Source organism: Pristiophorus japonicus, chromosome 8 (assembly GCF_044704955.1).
Source record: "Pristiophorus japonicus isolate sPriJap1 chromosome 8, sPriJap1.hap1, whole genome shotgun sequence".
Lineage (NCBI taxonomy): Eukaryota > Metazoa > Chordata > Chondrichthyes > Pristiophoridae > Pristiophorus > Pristiophorus japonicus.
Window position 1 is genome coordinate 128,701,182 of NC_091984.1, and position 19,720 is coordinate 128,720,901.

The window sequence follows — 19,720 nt, forward strand, 5'->3', positions numbered from 1 at the left end:
AATTCCCTTTTGGATTTATTAGTGACTATCTAATATTTATGGCCACTAGTTTTGGTTCCGCCCCCCCCCCCCATCCATTTGTGGAAACATTTCTACGTCTACCCTATCAAATCCTTTCATAATTTTAAAGAACACTATCCAGTCACACCTCAGTCTTCTCTTTTCTGGAGAAAAGAGCTCCAGCCAGATTAATCTATCCTGATGGGTATTGTAATGTATTTGCTTCATTTGTTCTCTGCTTAAGAATTCATAGCATTACAATGCTGTTAAGAACTAGTTGGTTTATTAACAATGGTTTAACAATCACATTACGCGTTACCAGTTCATCCACCAGGCTCACAACCACCTGCCTCATCGTGGATCCCCCTAAACCCAACTGGCTGGGGTTTTATTGAGTCTTGTGAATATCACGTGACTGGCTAAACCACTCACAACTCAACAGCTTTACAACTATTTTGAGCATAACATTTAATAAAGTGCCCTCTTTTGATGATCACTTGATCCCACAAATTTTTGAATAAAACTTTAAAGTAAACTTTGTTCAAATTAAATTTGGTTGCCGGGGTGATGATGCACTCCAGTGCCTCCAGTGCCCATCTCTCGCAGAAGGCCGCGAGGGTACCAGTGGACACTGTGTGCTCCATCTCCAGGGACATGCTCATGCAAACGTAGCCGGGGAAGAGAGGCAGACAGTCGGGCTGAACGACCTCCTCGACTGTCCTGTGCCTGGACCTGTTCAACAGCTCTACAACTATTTTGTTGAGAAAGTAAGAGATGTGATGGCTGGGAATCGAACCCAGATCAACTGCTTGGAAAGCAACTTAGCTTATCACTGCACCACATTCACACAACTTTAAGTTATTCGCCCAACGTGGGGCTCGAAACAACGACCCTGAGATTAAGAGTCTCATGCTCTACCGACTGAGCTAGCCAGGCTTTAGAACACTAGTTCCTTCGAGCTGGAAATGAACCAGCGACCTAAGGATGACTTTGCTTTGTATTCCACTGAAGTCATCCGTGCTACCAACTGAGCTATCGAAGGGAAGCGGTTCTACAAACCTGTGAGCATTCTCACAGATGCATACATTACAGGTATAACCTCTCAGTTCTGGTATAATTCTTGTAAATCAGTTTTACATCTTCTTCTCCAGTACCTCTATATCCTTTTTATAATATGATGACCAAAACTGTTCACAGTACTCCAAGTATGGGCGAACCCAGGTTCTATCCAAGTTTGACATAACTTCTCTGCTTTTCAATTCTATCCCTATAGAAATGAACCCCAGTGCTTTATTTTTTTAATGACTTGCGTTGCTACTTTTAGTGATTTGTGTATCTGTACCCTTGGATCCCTTTGCTCCTCCACCCCATTTTGACTCGTATTTCTAAGGAGTATGTGGTCTCCTTATTCTTCCTATCAAGATGCACCATCTCACACTTATTGAAATTCTGCAAGTTTATTAATGTCTTCTTGAATTTTGTCACAGTCTTTCTCAATATTAACTTTACCCCCCCCCCCAATTTGGTGTCATCTGTAAATGTTGTAATTGTACTTCCGATTCCTGAGTACAAAACCATTTCCACAATTTACAATTAGTGCATAAAGTTGAGATCCAAAGCACTTCAATTTATGGAATGGCTATTAGAAATCATGTGAGTCATAAATTAAGTGAAAATATTTCACTGGAGTGAGACTGGTATATCAGCAGTTCATAACTTTTGTCATTGCACTTATGCAGTATCAGATGAGGTCACAATAAAAATAAAAAAGAAAGACACAAATACTGGGTATCTGAAACAAAAGCAGATGATGTTGGAAAATTACACATTTGAAAGGCGAAGGTTAATGTTTTAGGTAGAATCCTTCATCAGAACTGTTCTAATTTTTTTCCAGTTAGTCAGCTAGCTAATGTAGAGAAACCCATCGCCATGCTTAAGAATCCTGAGAGCTTCAGCACAGGTTAGCAAGAGCCAATGTTGAAGAACCTACAAGGTGCCAGCTCGTTTAGCCAGCAACAATTGTACACCTTAACGGCATGGAGAACAAGTAAGCTTCCTGTGACTTGTTCAGAAAGGACCATCATAACTAAAACGCCTGGAGGGTATTGAGAGCCAAGTGGAAAATGATATGTATTTAACCCCTTGCAACCTGTATTACACTACCACCAGAGGGCCAACCTGTTGGAGTCCCATGGGATCCCAGCATCCCTTGGGAGCACGGTATATAAGCAGGCCACCCACGAGGTACCTGCACTCTGGAGTCTCATTAAAGGAGCTAAGGTCACACTTGCTCATTGTACACAGTACTCAGTTTCATCCTTTATTATGAACGCATCAGAAAAATACCAGATTTATCCCTTCAGGTCTTGATGTGACCGTGCACTGCCATTCTGCTTGGCACAGATATTTAATGATCACAATGGAAGGTTAAGTGGGTCGCAATGTTACCAGCAGCATGTCTTGGACTCCAGAGCCCCTGGTATTGTTCCAATGAATAGTCACACCCAAAGTTTGGCCTATATTTCAAATGCTGATGAACCCATCGTGCAGTTTCAGCATTTTCTATTTTTGTCATTGCTGGAATATGTTCCATATCTGAAAAAGGAGCAGTCAATACACACATTCTATTTTGGGGATATTTAATACTAATGGGAGCAATTCTGGAGGGGGTGAGATAGAAGCCTGATTTTTTTAAATACAAATAAAGAGATAAATGAAGGTAGTTTTGACTTTGTAAGCCCTTGCAACTTCCCGACTGGGAAGTGAGCCATTTAGCTTTGAAGCAAATGGAAGGAGGTTAACAAGGAACAATGCTGAAGAAAGCACCATTTGACGCCACAAATTTCTGCTGTCATTGTGACTCAGACAGTATTATTATAAGATGCCACAGTCATTTGCAAAAATCTAGTCAGTGCTCAGACAGGATTATTGTGCAATTCAGACTCGGCTTTAAAAAATACATTTCATCCCAAGCAGGGTGAGATATTGATGGGAAGAGGCAACTCGGCACAGAACATACAACTGTAATTCTTGCCTCTCCACCACTCTAATTAGGAAGAAAAGCAAGCGACAAAGATTAAAGGATTGTTCTGTTTCATAGTGTGTTACTAAAGAGAAAAAGCGCAAACATTTCAGATAATTTTGTGCTTTTCCTCCTATGTCTCATTAAATTATTTCTCTTGCGGATTGGTTTTTTCAGCCCAATTAGCCCAATGTTTTGCATAACCAAGACAAACCATCGCTGAATTTTTAGCGCAAATTACGTTCTGCGCAACTCAAGTTTCTGCGACCTTTTGCACTAGTTTAAAAAAAACATAGTGATGGAAGCTAGCTCCGCCCACAAAACCGGCCACCCCCCCAATCGGATTAATCACCATTGGGAGTTTCCACTAATTGCGCTCGTTTGCGGGCTTTGAGAAGGCTTTAAAAATTAAGCTGGTTCTTTTGGGCATAAGGACACTAATAGGAACGTTTTAAGAGCTTTGGAATATATATTTAATTCACTGAGAAATTGACTACTGTACCCCAATATAATTAGGAAATGGTATATATTTTTTTTAAGTCATTTCCAGCCATGTAAAATTGGGTTACTCAAGGGTGGTGGATTGGCACTGATTAAAAGTGATTATTTTGTATGATAATTCATTTTCAGCTGTATTAATCAAACTGCATCGGGTTATCACTCTTAAATATCTCAAGGAATATTTTTTAAAGCAAATCTTTTTTATAATTACATTTTAAACTCTGCTGAATTGTGCTGGTTCATGCGGATTTTGCGTTTGGTGATGTGCAAATGAGTTTGAGCAGAAACACGAAAAAAAAACTTTTCCAAACAGCCGCAATTTGCGCCTGTTTTGTCGATTTGCCCCCAGTGTGGAAACTCTATCCCCATGTTCCCTATTGTGAGGGGAGGGGGTTAACATTCTTGGAATGGAAAACTTTCCATTTCAACCGATCCATTGTTTACGTCCAACTCCCTCCATCCTGCTCCAACAACATATCTCAACTCCAGCCTCTGAAGTGCACTCCCTACTCCACGAGTGTGAAATTTCCTGCCCTAGTCATTCTCTGGGCTCTCTGTCCAAGCTCATTCCACAAAGGACCTTTTCCAGCCAGCACGTAGGAGACTTTCATCTCCTCTGTTTAGGCCAGATTTGAACTCTGAACTTGGAAATTCAAGGTCAGCGTCACATGCACTGTGCACTGTGCACCCAGTCCCCACTTGTTACATTTTCTTCGAGCAGATTGATGAGTGGTGAAATGAATTGTTCCCCATCATTGAGACAATTCATTAGTGCTCTTCAGCTACTGCACTGTCTCCCTCAAATTATAATCATACTTAAACTTTCTGCAGGTATAGATAACTTTCTGTTAAGTTTACAATTGCACCTGGCAATTTTCCAATATGACCACGTGAATCAAAGAAATGCACTGCAGAAAAGCAGCAGGAAGATCATCAAAGATTCTTTAAAAAAAAAACTCCTGTGTTTACAGAGTTTAAGTCAGACCATGTTATTCTAAATGACCCCCATTGTTCCTATGACTATTTTTAAGTTGGAGTCAGAAGCTGTTTATGTTAGAGGCCCCTGGTGTTGTGACGAGCATTGGTGCTTTCATAAAATTTGAAAAGATTTACAATCGCAACAGTATTTACAGTGAGGACCGCAATCTAAAATTCAGGCAGTGCCGCAGTAGTCTGTTGCCATGATAACAGTTCTGTTTATCCCCAGAATCTTAATGTGTGATGATATGAACTGACGTGAAGTTGACAAGTAGTAATGGCATGAACATCACTGTTTTATATACTTGTTCCTTTGCATTTCCTACTAATTATTAATAGACCTTTCAGAAGAGTAGCTTTAGTTCTGGTAGGTCCCATGTATAACGGCCATTGTTAGTTGTAGTCAGCAGATCTTGTGAGAAACTGAGCTAGAAAATCCTGAGTAACCAAGAGGTAGTTTGAAAATCTTCGAAGCGGTGGGTATGGTATGAAAAACACTGTTTTTTTCAAGAGTTGCAATCTATTTTCTTATTTTGTCTATGTGAGGATTTAGATAAAAGATTGTCGACTGCAAATATAGAATCAGACTTACGGCACAGAAGGAGGTGATTTGGTCCATTGTGTCTGTGCCGGCCGAAAAATAGTTATCCAATCTAATTCCACTTTCCAACTCTTGGTCCATAGCCCTGCAGGTTACAGCACTGCAAGTGCACATCCAAGTACTTTTTAAATGTGATGAGGGTTTCTGCCTCTACCATCTTTGCAGGCAACAAGTTCCAGATCCCAATCACCTTCTGGGTGAAAAAGGTTCTCCTCAACACCCCTCTAATCTTTCTACCAATTACTTTAACTCTATGCCCCCTGGTTATTGACCTCTCTCTAGGTCCATCATAATTTTATGCATCTCAATTAAGTCTCCCCTCAGCCTCATAATCAACAAGATTATTAACGTGTTCATTATTTCTGCAATAAATTTGCTTCAACAACAATATGCATTTATAAGCACTTTTAAAGTAAGAAAAATCCCAAAGCACTTCACAGAGGTGCAATTATATTTTAATGAGATAGAATGGGATTTCCTGTTCTTCCGTGCCTTTATTTTTGGGCAGAACTGGAGTTAAAAATGGCACATGAGAGCGCACCACTGCAACCCTGCCTCTATTCTATGCAGCCCCACTTTCTATCCAGGACATCCAATATCATCATCATCGGCAGCCCCTCGGAATTGAGGAAGACTTGCTTCCACTCTTAACATGAGTTCTTAGGTGACTGAACAGTCCAATACGAGAACCACAGTCTCTGTCACAGGTGGGACAGATAGTTATTGAGGGAAAGGGTGGGTGGGACTGGTTGCCGCATGCTCTTTCTGCTGCCTGCGCTTGATTTCTGCTTGCTCTCAGCGATGAGACTCGAGATGCTCAGCGCCCTCCCGGATGCACTTCCTCCACTTAGGGCGGTCTTTGGCCATGGATTCCCAGGTGTCAGTGGGGATGTTGCACTTTATCAGGGAGGCTTTGAGGGTGTCCTTGTAACGTTTCCATTGCCCACCTTTGGCATGTTTGCCGTGAAGGAGTTCTGAGTAGAGCGCTTGCTTTAGGAGTCTCGTGTCTGGCATGTGAACTATGTGGCCTGCCCAGCGGAGCTGATCAAGTGTGGTCAGTGCTTCAATGCTGGGGATGTTGGCCTGGACGAGGACGCTAACGGTTGGTGCGTCTGTCCTCCCAGGGATTTGTAGGATCTTGCAGAGACATCGTTACTGGTATTTCTCCAGCGTCTTGAGGTGTCTACTGTACATGGTCCATGTTTCTGAGCCATACAGGAGGGCAGGTATTACTACAGCCCTGTAGACCATGAGCTTGGTGGTGGATTTGAGGGCTCGGTCTTCAAACACTCTTTTCCTCAGGTGGCCGAAGGCTGCACTGGCGCACTGGAGGCAGTGTTGGATTCCAATATACCCACCCATATATAGGCATTAATACTGGGATTGTAACCAAATGACAAAAATATGACAGTAAATGTATTTTGTGTTATTTGACACACAACAACACTGGACCTGGTATCCAGCTTTGCTTTTGCATTGGGGTGTGTGTGGTTGGAACTTAATTTTTTTTTTAAGTCTGTGTAATTACTTTCACTGGCAGCTTGAAGACTCCAAGGCCTGCTGTAGCTAATCTCTGGCCCCACTCAAGGAGGGCTTTCCAGTGAAGGCCAGAAAGCTCAGCAAAAAAAATATTTACAGGTCTCCACGGCTGGTGGTTTGGCTGGGCTTAAGGATGTATCTTTGGTAGAAGGACCATTATCCGCCTAATTATATACCAGTGGGATATCTAGGCTACGGTCTACTGTGATTTCAAAGACTAAGGTGAAATTTTTTGAGACTTAAGATAGTCCAGTACATAATAATAATCACCACATGTGGGCTTGCTGCTTATTCCCCGAGGCACATTGCCAATAGCTTACCTGGATCACAAGGCAAGTATAAACATTCCAGAAGGCTTGGAGAGTTGGGATTCATCCACAGTCTATAGTAGGAGAGGCGAAACAATCTAGGATGAGAAAGTTTAAAAAAAAAGTCGTTCCTGTGTTTGTGTACAAGCAAATGAGAGGTGAAGGGAGGCAGGGGTGGTGATGGTGGGGGCGGGTTACATCTTTTAACAAAAAGAATGTATTTGTGCCCCGATTGGATAGTGCCTTAAATCCTCTTAAAGAATTCGATATGGTCCCACATAAAAGGATACTGCACAAGATAAGAGCTCACGAGGTCAGGGTAATGTATTAGCATGGATAGAGGATTAGCTAACCAATAGAAAACAGAGAGTCAGGATAAATGGTTCATTTTCAGGTCGGCAAACTGTAACTAGGGATCGGTGCTGGGGCCTCAACTATTTATAATCTGTACAAATGACTTGGGTGGAGGTAGCGAGTGTACTGTAGCCAAATTTGCTGATGGTAGGTGGGAAAGCAAGTTGTGAAGAGGACACAAAGAGTCTGCAAAGGGATATAGATAGGGTAAGTGAATGGGCAAAAATTTGGCCAATGGAGAATAATGTGGAAAAATGTGAGGTTATCCACTTTGGTAGGAAGAATAAAGAAGCAAATTATTATTCAAATGGAGAGAGATTACAAAATGCTGCAGTACAGAGGGATCTGGGTGTCCTCGAATATGAAACACAAAAAGTTAGCATGCAGGTACAGCAAGTAATTAGGAAGGCAAATGGAATGTTGGCCTTTATTGCAAGGGGGATGGAGTATAAAAGTAGGGAAGTCCTGTTCCAACTGTACATGGCATAAGTGAGACCACACCTAGCATACGGTGTACAGTTTTTGTCTTATTTAACGAAGGGATATATTTGCATTAGAGGCAGTTCAGAGAAGGTTCACTAGGTTGATTCCTGAGATGAAGGGGTTGTCTTATGAAGAAAGGTTGAGCATGTTGGGTCTATACTCATTGGTGTTTAGAAGAATGAGATTATCTTATTGAAACATAAGATTCTGAGGGGGCTTGACAGAGTAGATGCAGAGAGGATGTTTCCCCTCATGGGGGAATCCAGAACTCGGGGGCATATTTTCAGAATAAGGGGTTGCCCATTTAAAGTGGAGGTGAGGAGGAATTTCTTCTCTCAGGGTGGTGAATCTTTGGGATTTTCTACTGGGTCAGTGAATATATTTAAGGTGGAGATAGAGAGATTTTTGAACTATAGGGGAGTCGAGGGTTATGGGAAGTGGGCAGGAAAGTGGAGTTGAGGCCAAGATCAGATCAGCCATGATCTTATAAAATGATGGAGCAGGCTCGAGGGGCCAAATGGCTTACGCCTGCTCCTATTTCTTATGTTCTTATGTTCTTATAATAGACCCCGGAGGAAATGCTGTGAATTGGCCCAAGTGACATGAATATATGTTGGACAGTTACAATGCAATTTGCTACAATTTGCTAGGTTTACTGTATCTGTGTTTTGGATATTTTCCATTTCTCTTTGATTCTCCTATCCAAATTAACATCACAAGTTAGCCTGCAGTAATCGTTATGCCTTTTTGGCATTTGTTTTTTTTATACCGAGCATTTCCATTTGTTCAGCCCCATGAATTCAGTTCAAAAGACTGATCTATTTGATGCCATTTATTCAGCAAGGATTATTAAAGAATTTATTGAGTAATAAATGATCAAAGGATTATTGATAGAAGCAGTCAGCACGAGCTACTGGATCTCAAAAATTGTCTAAATCCTTTTATACAGAATAACAGAACGTTTTACTTGCAAAGTGGAAAAATTATATTTATCTAAATATAATAAATGTAGCTATAACTAGTTCTGACTCTTTTTGACACAAGTGCTTGATACAAACTAACCTGCCCTCTCTTTCCGAGATAAACACAACATACAAGTGAAATCAAAATGAGCATTTTCAGTAAAATTATTAATTGATAGTGCAGGTAAAACTATACTATTATGAGACATCTGGGGAAAAGGACTCGAGTGGTTCATTAGTAAGCTGGCCTGGAAATATATTTCATTCATGTCATGTACACACTGTCAATTTGAAGCCTGCTGAAAAAGGCACCATTTAAACTAACAGATCATTTTTTAGATCCCCAGCAATTTGAGGAATATGCCTACATTAATAAATTCAATCGCCTTTCTGTAACACAGAAAATGGAGCATTTGTCCACCTGGTCAAGACTCATCCTTGTACTGTTCCATGCTAAAGTAAAATATAGCTCATTAAATTCATCCAGAGTTTTAACTGTCCAATGTGTGGCTCCATCAACATTCCTGCTTAGTTTTCGCTCCTCACCCATACTTGGATATATTCATGGGGGAGACTGACGTGAGCATATTTACTGAATTGTCCAGATAGAAAGCGGGCAAGCCATCCTCCATCATCCATTGGGTTACCATCATAAACTGTATGCATTTAGCTGAAATAGATATTGGACCAAAAATTGTGGCCTTGCCAAGTGCATATGATGTGCGCACACATCCAAAGAGGCCTCGCAAATGCCGGGTTTTGATGCACAGTGTGCATGCGCCAAGAACTGGCTTTTTTGATCGATCAAAATTTCTCTAGACAGATCGCACGCATCCCCATAGGAAGAACATTTGCGTGGGTGAGGTTGGACTATTTACCCAACTCTTGTCCAGCAAATGTCCTTCAAACTCTGACGCCCGGTAAAAACAGGTGTACAACCTACTTTTACCAGCGTAAGAGTTTTAAAACATAGAACAATTTAATTTAATCACTCATTTTTATATTAAAAACCCTGTCCATTAAGGTAAGTTTATTTTTAACCCTATTAAAACACATTAAAGATAAATTCATAAAAATATATTTTTTTCTAAACATTTAATTACATTCAATTTCAATTAATTTTAAACCTGTGTTGTGTTTCTTGTTTCTGGTGGGTATTCTCATTGATAGCAATGGGAGCTCCATACAAACAGTACTCCCATTATTAGCAATGAGAATACTACATAGTGATTGGTGGTCCAGGCCCACATGATTCCAGGATATGAATAGGTATCTGGAGGACATGTTCCTATGCGCTGTGCAGCGAATGGAGGCCTCCGACCGCAATCCTACGTACCTCCGGGACCACCAGGTCGCAAAATTTTCACACATTTTTTTCCAAGTTGGAGGTGTTCGTCAGAAGGAAGCCTCTGACCACAATTTCCCCCTCCACCACTACCACCCCCCGCGCCGCCCCCCCCCCCGACTATTGATTTTCTTTTTCATCGGTCTTCCCAATATTCAATTGGAGAACATTACTGCTCATCCAGAACTGAATGTCGGACAAGCAGTCTGACAGTTTAGAGACCATGGAGGGGTCGAGAGAAGTGGTGGTGAGGTAGAGCTGGGTGTCGTCAGCATACATGTGGAAACTGACTGTTTACGGATGATGTCACCAAGGGGCAACATGTAGATGAGAAATAGGGGGCCAAGGATAGATCTTTTCTCAGTTAAAGTTGCCATATAAATGCAAGTTGTTGATGATTAAGACAACATCTCGATCTTCTTTGACAAGACATGAGGCTATTATTCTTTCTTTCTCAAAAAATCCAAGCTTCGTGTCACCTGGGGCTAGATTTAACAATCCTGCATTCCCATTCAAGAGGTATGCTTCACGCCGCTGCCTCATGTGTTAGTAGTTCTGGCTCCAGCTCGCAATTCCTTCACCCAGAACATGGGATTGCCAAATTTCCTTTCTTTTCTCTGCTGCTTAATTTATCTCTTCACTGCTACAGAGAATTCCACAGGTTAGCAACTCTCTGAGTGAAGAAGTTTCTCCTCATCTCTGTCCTAAATGGCTTACCTCTTATCCTTAGACTGTGACCCCTGGTTCGGGACTTCTCCAGTATTGGGAACATTCTTCCTGCATCTAACCTGTCCAATCCTGTCAGAATTTTATATGTTTCGATGAGATCCCCTCTCATTCTTCTAAACTCCAGTGTATAAAGGCTCAGTTGATCCAATCTCTCCTCATCTGTCAGTCCAGCCATCCCCGGAATCAGTCTGATGAACATTCGCTGCACTCCCTCAAAAGCAAGAACATCCTTCCTCAGATTAGGAGACCAAAACTGAACACAATATTCCAGGTGAGGCCTCATCAGGGCCCTGTACAACTGCAGTAAGACCTCCCTGCTCCTATACTCAAATCCCCCAGCTTTGAAGGCCAAACTGTCATTTGCCTTCTTCACCGCCTGTTGTACCTGCATGCCAACTTTAAATGACTGACGCACCATGACACCCAGGTCTCGTTGCATCTCCCCTTTTCCTAATCTGTCGCCATTCAGATAATATTCTGCCTTTCTGTTTTTGCCACCAAAGTGGATAACCTCACATTTATCCACATTATATTGCATCTGCCATGCATTTGCCCACTCACGTAACCTGTCCAAGTCACCCTGCAGCCTCTTAACATCCTCCTCACAACTCACCCCGCCAACCAGCTTAGTGTCATCTGCAAACTTGGAGATATTACACTCAATTTCTTCATCTAAATCATTGATGTATATTGTAAATAGCTGGGGTCCCAGCACTGAACTCTGCGGTACCCCATTAGTCACTGCCTGCCATTCTGAAAAGGACCCATTTATCCCGGCTCTCTGCTTCCTGTCTGCCAATGAGTTCTCTATCCACGTCAAGACCTTACCCCTAATACCATGTGCTTTAATTTTGCACACTAATCTTTTGTGTGGGACCTTGTCAAAAGCCTTTTGAAAGTCCAAATACACCACATCCACTGGTTTTCCCTTGTCGAATCTACTAGTTACATCCTCAAAAAATTCTGGAAGATTTGTCAAGCATGGATTTCATTTTCAGAAATACATGCTGACTTGGACCGATCCTGTCACTGCTTTCTAAATGCACTGCTGTTTCATCTTTAATAATTGATTCCAACATTTTCCCCACTACCGATATCAGGCTAACCAGTCTATGATTCCCCGTTTTCTCTCTCCCTCCTTTTTTAAAAAGTGGTGTTACATGAGCTACCCTCCAGTCCATAGGAACTGATCCAGAGTCGATAGACTGTTGGAAAATGATCACCAATGCATCCACTATTTCTAGAGCCACTTCCTTAAGTACTCTGGGATGCAGACTATGAGGCCCCGGGGAATTATCGGCCTTCAATCCCATCAATTTCCCTAACACAATTTCCTGACTAATAAGGATTTCCTTCAGTTCCCCCTTCTCGCTAGACCCTCGTTCCCCTAGTATTTCCAGAACGTTATTTGTGTCTTCCTTAGTGAAGATAGAACCAAAATATTTGTTCAATTGGTCTGCCATTTCTTTGTTCCCATTATAAATTCACTGGATTCTGACTGCAAGGGACCTACGTTCGTCTTCACTAATCTGTTTCTCTTCACATATCTATAGAAGCTTTTCCAGTCAGTTTTTATGTTCCTAGCAAGCTTCCTCTCACACTCCATTTTCCCCCTCCTAATTAAACCCTTTGTCCTCCTCTGCTGAATTCTAAATTTCTCCCAGTCCTCAGGTTTGCTGCTTTTTCTGGCCAATTTATATGCCTCTTCCTTGGATTTAACACTCGCTAATTTCCCTTGTTAGCCACAGTTGAGCCACCTTCCCCGTTTTGTTTTTACTCTAGATAGGGATGTACAATTGTTGAAGTTCATCCATGTGATCTTTAAATGTCTGCCATTGCCTATCCACCGTCAACCCTTGAAGTATCATTCGCCAGTCTATTCTGACCAATTCATGTCTCATACCATTGAAGTTACCTTTCCTGAAGTTCAGGACCTTAGTCTCTGAATTAACTGTGTCACTCTCCATCTTAATAAAGAATTCTACCATATTATGGTCAATCTTCCCCAAGGGGTCTCGCACAACAAGATCGTTAATTAGTCCTTTCTCATTACACATCACCCAGTCTAGGATGGCCAGCCCTCTAGTTGGTTCCTCAACATATTGGTCCAGAAAACCATCCCTAATACACTCCAGGAAATCCTCCTCCACCGTATTGCTACCAGTTTGGTTATCCCAATCTATGTGTCGCTTAAAGTCGCCCATGATAACTGGTGTACCTTTATTGCACGCATCCCTAATTTCTTGTATGATGCTGTCCCCAACCTCACTACTACTGTTCAGTGGTCTGTACACAACTCCCACTAGTGTTTTCTGCCCTTTGATATTCCGCAGCTCTACCCATACAGATTCCACATCATCCAACCAATGTCCTTCCTTACTGTTGAGTTAATTTTCTCTTTAATCAGCAACGCTACCCCACCTCAATTTCCTTTCTGTCTATCCTTCCTGAATGTTGAATACCCCTGGATGTTGAATTCCCAGACTTGGTCACCCTGGAGCCATGTCTCCGTCATCCCAATTATATCATTTTCGTTAATAGCTGCCTGCACAGTTAATTCGTCCACCTTATTACGAATACTCCTCGCATTGAAGCACAGAACCTTCAGGCTTGTCTTTTTAACACACTTTGTCCCTTTAAAATTTTGCTCTAATGTGGCCCTTTTCGATTTTTGCCTTGGGTTTCTCTGCCCTCCACTTTTACTTTTCTTCTTTCTATCTTTTGCTTTTGCCCCCATTTTACTTCCCTCTGTCTCCCTGCATAGGTTCCCATCCCCCTGCCATGTTAGTTTAACCCCTCCCCAACAGCACTAGCAAACACTCCGCCGAGGTCATTAGTTCCGGTCCTGCCCAGGTGCAGACCGGTTTGTACTGGTCCCACCTCCCCCAGAACCGGTTCCAAATGTCCCAGTAATTTGAATCCCTCCCTCCTGCACCACTCCTCAAGCCACGTATTCATCTTAAAATATCCTGCTATTTCTACTCTGACTAGCACGTGGCACTGGCAGCAATCCTGAGATTACTACCTTTGAGGTTCTACTTTTTAATTTAACTCCTAACTCCCTAAATTCAGCTTGTAGGACCTCATCCCGTTTTTTACCTATATTGTTGTTACCTATATGCACCACGACAACTGGCTGTTCACCATCCCCCTCCAGAATTCCCTGCAGCCGCTCCGGGACATCCTTGACCCTTGCACCAGGGAGGCAACATACCATAGTGGCGTCTTGGTTGCGGCCGCAGAAACATCTATCTATTCCCCTTAAATAGAATCCCCTACCACTATAGCTCTCCCACTCTTTTTCCTTCCCTCCTGTGCAGCAGAGCCACGCACGGTGCCATGAACCTGATGAGCCATCTCCCCCAACAGTACCCAAAACGGTGTATCTGTTTTGGAGGGAGATGACTGCATGGGACTCCTGCACTGCCTTCCTATTCCTGTTCTGCTTGATGGTCACCTATTCCCTATCTGCCTTTGTAACCTTTACCTGTGGTGTGACCAACTCACTAAATGTGCCATTCACAACATCCTCAGCATATTGTGGATGCTCCAGAGTGAATCCGTGCGCAGCTCCAGTGCTGCAATGTGATCTGTCAGGAGCTGTAGCTGGATACTTTTTCTGCATACATAGTCATCAGGGACACTGTCCCTGATTTCCCACAAAGCACAGAAGGAGCATGACATAGGACTGGGCTCTCCTGCCATGACTTAATCCTTAAATTAATTTAATTTGGCAACTATGCCAAAGGTTACTTACTGATAAGAAAAGGAAAAAGATAAAGATAAGGAAAAGCTACTCATCAATCACCAGCCAATCACTTGCCCCCTTGGCTGTGACATCACCTTTTTTTGCCCTTTCTTCCTGTAGTAGCTTGCAGCTGGGCCTTTAGTCGACCTCTCACCTCTTTCCGCTCACTGCTCTACCTCCCGAATCCTGCTCCCGACACTGCAGGGCCTTTAGTCAGCCTCTCACCTCTTTCTGCTCACTGCTCTACCTCCTGAATCCTGCTCCCGACACTGCAGGGCCTTTAGTCAGCCTCTCACCTCTCGCCGCTCACTGCTCCACCTCCCGACACTGCAGGGCCTTTAGTCGGCCTCTCGCCGCTCACTGCTCCACCTCCCGACACTGCAGGGCCTTTAGTCAGCCTCTCACCTCTCGCCGCTCACTGCTCCACCTCCCGACACTGCAGGGCCTTTAGTCGGCCTCTCGCCGCTCACTGCTCCACCTCCCGACACTGCAGGGCCTTTAGTCGGCCTCTCACCTCTCACCTCTCGCTGCTCCACCTCCCGAATCCTGCTCCCGAAGTTGACAAAATAATCACCTGTTTGCTTCAGAATATTGAGAGTGGCAGTTACTTTAGAATTGACTGTGTGTTTCCCAGAGACTCGATGCATGAGTTAATTTGTCTATATGTTACTGAACCATATAGACTAGGGAAGTTCCAGGCTCCATTGCCGATCTGATGTGAAATTGGTATTCTGTAATCACTGGATTCACTTGGGACAGTGAGAAATTTAATTCTAAAGCTTGCGGGGGTTTTTTTTGCTGTTTTTCTTTGCTCATCATTGTAACATGACAGTGCTGGGAAATGAAGCACTTTTTTTGTGAAGAGAAGTTAACATCAAGGACAGTCAGATTATGTATGGCACAGATTAAGTGCAGAGTGAAGCTCCCTTGACAGTGTTCTATTCCAACTTCTGAAATGTACCCACATTTTATCAGTATTAAGTTTCCTATTTCTATACCAGCCATCCTTTTTGCCTCGGGCAAAAAATTTGTGTAGTAACCCATTAAAGCACTCAATCTGTGTCGGGGAGCGGGGGGGAAAGATCTTGATTTCCTGCATTTGGAGGTTTACAGGTATGTGTTATCCTCCCCAATGGATTCATAGCTGTCGGGTGATTGGTCGGGAATCTTCAATTATATAGAGAATAATATATATATTTGGTAGGAATAATAAGTACTTCGTAGGGAGTTTCCCAGAAGAAAAAGGCTGTTGGTAGAGAGTGAAATATGTGTGTGGATGAGCTACATAGAAGGCATTGGTGTGGATAAGTTCTTTGGAGGGCAATGTACACTTGCGAGTGAAAAGTGACAATTGATTATACCAGATAACAGTTTTACCTTTCTTCAGTGCCATGGGTCCTGCATGGTCTTGCACAATCTGCAACACAGGCAAATGGAAATTTGCTGGCGTCAATGGAGTTGCACTTTTTTGTGGGTCTCACATTTTGATCTGAAACTACCAGCTCCAATTGACAGCAGTGGTACAAGCTTGAAGCAGTAATTCTGCTAGGAAAAATACTAAAACTTTAATGGCCTTCCAAATACACTCTGCTGAATAGAGTATGTCAACTTACTGCATGATGTCGGCATACTGCTACACAGGATTGTCATGATACCAGCATAGGACAGGCATGACATCAGCGCATTGCGTGGGTGTCATATTAGACCCTGAAATAAGCTTCCGGCCACACATCCGCAGCATGGCTAAAACGGCTTGTTTTCCACCTCTGTAACATAGCCCATCTCCACCCCTGCCTCAGCTCATCTGCTGCTGAAACCCTCATCCATGCCTTTATTATCTCTGGACTTGATTATTCCAACGCACTCCTGGCTGGCCTCCCACATTCTACCCTACGTAAGCATGAGGTGATCCAAACTTGGCAATCCGTGTCCTAACTCACACCAATTCCTGCTCACCCATCACCCATGTGCGCGCTGACCTACATTGGCCCCCGCTTAAGCAATGCCTCGACTTCAAAATTCTCATCCTTGCTAACAAATCCCTCCACAGCCTCGCCCCTCCCTATCTCTGTTACCTCCTCCAGCCTCACAACCCCCCGAGATGTCTGCGCTCCTCAAATTCTGCCCTCTTGAGCATCCCTAATTCTAACTGCTCAACCATCGGTGGCCGTGCCTTCAGCTGTAAGCTCTGGAACTCCCTCCCTAAACTTCTCTGCCTCCTCTTTCCACCTTTAAGACGCTCCTTAAAACCTATCTCTTTGACCAAACGTTTGGTCGTCTGCCGTAATTTCTTCTTGTGTGGTTCGGTGTCAATATTTTTTTTGTGTCTTGTCCTTCTGTGAAGCACCATGGGATGTTTTACTATGTTAAAGGCGCTATATAAATACAAGTTGTTGTTATTGCCCAACATGCTGACCCAGGGCAATAGATGTTGAATTGGTGGCAGGAAGGCACCATGCATGCGCAAGCCAAAAGGTATATTCGGACCCAACTCACATGGAGGCAGAAGGTGACGCACTTTTCCCCCGGACACAGATTCCGCTAAAAGTCTCCAGTCAACCCATATGTACTGTAAATTATTTCATTTTAGGTATTTAGAGGGAAAATGTTGAAGAGAAGCTGACTACAGAGACAGATATCTATATTGCACATGACAGTTGCCATTTGTGGGAGAGATTCCAACTCGTACTACGTTTAATCAGAATATCAATGACTTTGGGGAGTTTAGGAAAAGAAATTCCCGGTAGTTCAGGCTTCAGAATCTCTCGGCATCTTATCTAATTATCCACGAGCAATGTAAGGCTTTTTATTCTCTTATGGATTTTATGCATAAATGGTTTTATTATCAAAAGAAATGAGCTCCTGTCAGTGTGAACGAAACGTGGTATCTTTATTGCACCCATTGTTGTTAGGTTCACATTTTTATTGATTGTGTAATAAAGGTCTTTCTACAAGTCATTATTTTTCTTGCGGATTAGAATCTGCTGGTGACTCCAGGATACTTGGCTGATTATGTAAAGTCCTTACACAATACCACAAATCCACACAAGGCACATTCTATGGGCAAGGTCACTCTGTGACCTGCGCATTTATTCACAGGACCAAGAAGTGATGACCCTGCATGGGGCCTCCCTTTTTATACCTGGATGACCAGGTGAGGAGTGTCTCCCACAAGTTCACCCCCTGTGGTCAAGGTGTGCATTTCTCAAGTATATGCAGTATAGCAGTGTTGTTACATGAAGGTTACATACATGACATCACCTCCCCCCCAATGTCTTATTGGGATCACAGGTCAAGTCTTTCGGGTGGTCTGCGCTCCCTCGTGGAGCGCCGCAGTTGGGGTTCTGGTTGTTGAGCCTTGGTATGCGTATCTGTCCCCTGTGGTGATGTGGTGATTCCGGCCTGTCCGGGCTGACCGCAGGGACTGTGCATGCTGCTGATTGTTCTTGTTGCTCGTTCACTGGCGGTGGTGTGAATACCATCTCATGATCTTCCTCAGGTTCCTCAGTGTCCATGCTGAACCTTTTTTTTTACTTGGTCCAGATACTTGCGGCATATCTGCCCATTGTTAAGTTTAACCACGATGAACCTATTCCCCTCTTTGTCTATTACAGTACCTTCAAGCCATTTGGGCTCCAAAGCATGATTGAAAACAAATACTGGGTCACCAATTTCTATACATCTCACCCTTGAGTTAGTCATGATACTCATTTTGGGACTGGCACTTGCCTTCAACAATGTCGGACAAGACAGGATGAATGAGGGACAGCCGAGTTTTGAGTGTACGTTTCATAAGGAGCTCCGCGGGTGGGACCCCCATGAGCGAGTGTGGTCGGGACCTATAGGCCAGCAGTAGGCGCGATAGGCGGCATTGAAAGGAGGGACCTTGAATCCGGAGCATGCCTTGTTTTATGATTTGGACCGCACATTCCGCCTGGCCATTGGAGCCCAGCTTGAACGGTATTTTCCTGACATGGTTGATGCCATTACCCGACATGAACTCCTGGAATTCATAGCTAGTGAAACATGGGCCATTATCGCTAACAAGGATGTCCGGCAAACTGTGGGTCGCAAAGACCGCACGTAGACTCTCCACAGTGGTGGATGTTGTGCACGAATTCAAAATGATGCATTCGATCCATTTCGAGTACGCATCAACTACAATGAAAAACATTTTCCCCATGAACAGGCCCACGTAGTCTACGTGAATGCGTGACCATGGCCTGGTGGGCCAGGGCCACGGGCTGAGCGGGGCCTCCCTGGGGGCATTTCCCAACTGAGCACATGTCGTGCACCTGCGAACACAGTGTTCCAGGTCTGAGTCAATTTCAGGCCACCAAACGTGTGACCGGGCAATGGCCTTCATCAGCACAATGCCTGGGTGCTCGCTGTGGAGTTCCCTGATGAAAGCTTCCCTGCCCCTCTGGGGCATGACTACCAGGCTGCCCCATAGTAGGCAGTCGGCTTGGATGGAGAGCTCATCCATCCGCCTGTGAAACGGTCTGACCTCCTCAGGGCATGCTCCATGTGCGGGCGCCCAATCCCCAGTCAGGACACATTTCTTAATCAGGGATAGGAGGGGATCTCTGTTGGTCCAGATTTTGATCTAGCGGGCTGTGATGGGGGAGCCTGCGCTGTGAAAGGCATCAACGGCCATGACCATCTCAGCGCTTTGCTCCGCTGCCCCCTTGGTGGTGGCCAACAGAGGCAATTCGACGAGCACCCAGGCCTGGCAACACATCGGAGTTGCATTCATTTCTGGGACTCTTGAACTATTTCGGGAACTTTCTGCTGAACTTAAGCACATTGTTGGAGCTGCTACATGTGCTCTTGCGTAAGGGTTGCGATTGGTTTTGGGGGGACTGTCAAGAACGGGCTTTCAATCGGGCATGTAACCTACTCTGTTCAAATAAGTTGTTGACCCTGTACGACCCCTGTAAGAAATTGGTTCTGACATGTGATGCATCGTCCTATGGGGTTGGGTGCGTGTTGCAGCAGTGTAATGCTGAGGGGCAACTCCAACCTGTGGCTTATGCCTCCAGGTCGCTCATAAGTGACTGGCTGGCCCCCGTATCCAGCTCCATGCGTACCGGGATGCCATTTAACAGGACCGTCATCATCATAGGTGGCGTTTTGGGATATGAGCTGTG

The 19,720-nt window shown here is 43.8% G+C and overlaps 1 protein-coding gene and 1 non-coding gene across 2 annotated transcripts in view; one reads left to right on the forward strand and one right to left on the reverse strand.

Annotated features, from left to right (window-relative positions):
• Positions 1-19,720, forward strand: part of astn1 (astrotactin 1) — a 3,463,295-nt gene that overhangs the window by 1,065,607 nt on the left and 2,377,968 nt on the right. The window lies entirely within an intron of this gene.
• trnak-cuu (transfer RNA lysine (anticodon CUU)) lies at positions 864-936 on the reverse strand. Its single transcript has one exon. It is a non-coding gene; the product is annotated as a tRNA-Lys (tRNA).